The sequence below is a fragment of the Nestor notabilis genome, unplaced genomic scaffold (assembly GCF_000696875.1).
Source record: "Nestor notabilis isolate BGI_N333 unplaced genomic scaffold, ASM69687v1 scaffold8005, whole genome shotgun sequence".
In the NCBI taxonomy this organism is placed as follows: Eukaryota; Metazoa; Chordata; class Aves; order Psittaciformes; family Psittacidae; genus Nestor; species Nestor notabilis.
The window spans coordinates 22,846-25,459 of NW_009928822.1; the positions used below are offsets into that span (position 1 = coordinate 22,846).

Genomic DNA, 2,614 nt, shown 5'->3' on the forward strand with positions numbered 1-2,614 from the left:
TTGGCCCCCAAGGCTTTTGCCCAGCTTGGCCACTCATTACTGTTTTCCAACTGGACATTGAGCCGTTGACCATAACTCTTTGTGTGTGACCATCCAGCCAGTTCTTTATCCACTGAGTGGTCCATCCATCAAATTGATATCTCTCCAATTTAGAGACAAGGAGGTCACGTGGGACAGTGTCAGACGCTTTGCACAAGTCCAGGTAGATGATGTCAACTGCTCTGCCCCTGTCCATCAGTTCTGTAGCCCCATCATAGAAGGCCACCAAATTGGTCAGGCAGGATTTCCCCTTAGTGAAGCCATGTTGGCTGTCACCAACCACCTCGTTGTTTTTCCTGTGCCTAGCATGCTTCCCAGGAGAATCTGCTCCAAGATTTTGCCGGGCGCAGAGGTGAGACTGACTGATGTGTAGTTCCCTGGGTCTTCCATTTTCCCCTTCTTGAAAATGGGGGTTATATTACCCTTCTTCCAGTCATCAGGAACTTCACCTGATTGCCATGATTTTTTAGATATGATGGACATAAGATGTAATTCGACATCTTATGAAGTGTAATCTCTGTACTATACTTCAACTTCAGTTTGATTGCTAATCCACTAAGAGATTGGATCCAGTAGTTCTTGGTGATCTGCTTTATGTTATAAATTTACTGAACAAGGTATGTAGATCTCTGCTTTTTTCGCTATTCTATTTTCATTGTTCTGATAGCCATGTGAAGTGTGAAAATTCTTATTTGTTGTAAAAATTTAGTTGAGATGGAAAAATGATAGCAGATGCTGCAAGATCAGTTTTCAAAAAGTAGACAGTGAAGTAAAATTCAAACAAATGTTTGAATCCTTAAAATGACATTGACATCATTTAAGGAAGGGTAGCATACAAAGCTTAAACTTTGGCTTCCAGCTAAACTGAAAGCATATTTAAACTACAGGTGTTAGAACTCCTAGTGGAAAGCAAAAAAAGCTATTTTGTTTCAATTCATATTGAAAATGGAGCCACCTTTTTTTTTCTCAATGCTTTTATACATTAATATTATCATGAATGCATACATTTTACTTATTTACAATTAATTAAATCACAGTAAACTTGTGTTTTTCATCAAAGAACATTGGTTTTGGAACTTCCTTTCTTCTTTGTATTGAGAACTTTAGAATTTTGTTGAATTAAGGGGTTTGGTTCACTTGAATCATGCTGTAATTTACGTAACTCAACAGTCTGTCTATTGTGTAGCTAGTCAGTCTTCCTTGAACTACCCTGTTGCTCTATTTAATGTTTATCACAGTCAAACCGTTAGATGCTTTTGATGGACATTTCCAGTTATTTGCTCTAAAGCCCAACAGCATTTACACATGCACAAAAGACTTCTTTGCACATGAAAATCTTTTATTATGGTGTGGAACATCATTTACACAAATTGTTTTGACACATACAAGATAAGTAGGCTGAATGTGCTAAATTTAAAAAAAACCCAAAAAAACACTTAACTGACAAAATGCTATTTCTTCACATCACTGTGGAGGTCAAATTGAGACTGAAATGGAATCTACAATTCAGGACTTCAAGAACTGACAAGTTAGTACAGGAAAGCCACATTTTCAACTTTGCCATCTTGATTACTTTTTAAATTATTTTCTGCCATCATTCAATTTTAAAACATCTACAGTTTATAAAATATTGTGTCATTTATAGTATAGCAAAAATGGTGGATTTGGGAGTCTATGCAAGCAGTAGTGGCAGTTTTTTTAGAGGATAGACTGGTAATTTGTTCCTTCCTCCTTTACACATATCGTAGAGTTTTAAGACTGATGGAGAAACAACTTTTTTTTCTTAGCAGTTTCTGCTGGAATTCTGTGACAGAATTTGCATAGATGATAATAAAAGGGGAACTCAACAAGTCCAGGACTATTTTAATAGAAGAATCTTTTGTGTATTTATTAGAACACATTTATAAGAGAGTAAATTAATGACTAATGACTTTCATTTGAATGGTGCAGTTTGCTTTTTTACCTCTGGAAACATAAACCCACTTAAATCTGTCATCTTAAATATACAGTGGTTTTCACACCAATTATTTTTAAATATTTAAATTAGAAACTTCATAAAATATAGAAACATGCACAGAGCTACAGAGGTAGATAAAGATATAATTATATCCACACAAATATAGATAAATTTATATAATTTATAAATAAAATAGAAATAGTCACAATTACTTAATAAATTTGTTGACTCCAGAAGCTGTTATTTCCATTATCTGTGACAGAAGTGAAGAGTTGCTTTATGATTTTTTTTTTTTTAAACAATATTAAAGTTAAAAAGTAAAAAGAGTTTTAAGAATTCTAATAAAAATGTAATAGCTTTAGTATGGTTTATACTCAAGGAAGAAAAAAACCCAAAACCTTTTTTGTAATAAAAAATGCAGTAAAATAGTGTATTCTGTGCCAAAGGCTAAAGTACAACCTGTTGACTGTTGGGTTTGGGTTTTTTGCTTGTTTGTTTATTTGTTTTAACTATATAACAAGAGAAGGAGCAGTATCTGGAGTTTACAAACGGTGTAAATAAACAGTAAGGAGGTATTTAAATTTTTTTTTTTTTTTTTTTTTTTTTTTTTCAAAATTT

General features: G+C 33.4%; 1 protein-coding gene across 1 annotated transcript in view; it reads left to right on the forward strand.

Moving 5' to 3' along the window:
- TBC1D32 (TBC1 domain family, member 32) overlaps positions 1 to 2,614 on the forward strand; it is a gene marked incomplete at its 3' end in the record, with an annotated part of 46,219 nt that overhangs the window by 20,730 nt on the left and 22,875 nt on the right. The gene's annotated exons all lie outside the window — the stretch shown is intronic.